We start from the raw sequence: 590 nt of genomic DNA, 5'->3' as shown, positions 1-590 counted from the left end.
GGTAAACATTTGTGTGTGTATAAATAAAATAAAATTAAAAATATATATATATTTATCTGTGGGGAGGATTCGCACCATAATTCAAAAGAATAGTTGGAGCTTCAGCTGGAGTTGAGGACTTAAAATTATTAAGTTGACTATAACATGAAGGCTTTTCTTGGGGTTATGTATGATTTTCAGCAAAGAAAAAAGAAGAGACATGGATTCTTTGCCATAGATGTGCTACTCTACAAAAGTTTCACACCTCTATTAGTGGACATCGAACAATCCGTTACGCTAGCAAGAAAAAAGGAGGCATTTTTACACCCCCTTCCTGTCCAGGCCATTTTTCAGTGTTCAGCGCTGCGGTACTTTGACTGACATTTATTCTGTCATGCAATGCTGTACTTAAATTAATTTTATACCATTTAATATACCATTTTTTGGGGGACAGATAGAGCTTTCTTTTGTTGGTATTTAATCACCACTGGGGTTTTTATTTTTTACTATATAACAAAAAAAGTACCGAAATAATTACTGTTTTCCCTTTATTATGTTAGGAAACATTTATTACCCAATTTTTTGGTAAAATATAAAAGTCGGGGTCACGT

The sequence above is a fragment of the Nanorana parkeri genome, unplaced genomic scaffold (assembly GCF_000935625.1).
Source record: "Nanorana parkeri isolate BGI_ZX_2015 unplaced genomic scaffold, ASM93562v1 scaffold611, whole genome shotgun sequence".
NCBI lineage: Eukaryota > Metazoa > Chordata > Amphibia > Anura > Dicroglossidae > Nanorana > Nanorana parkeri.
Note: the sequence above shows the minus strand (reverse complement) of the source record.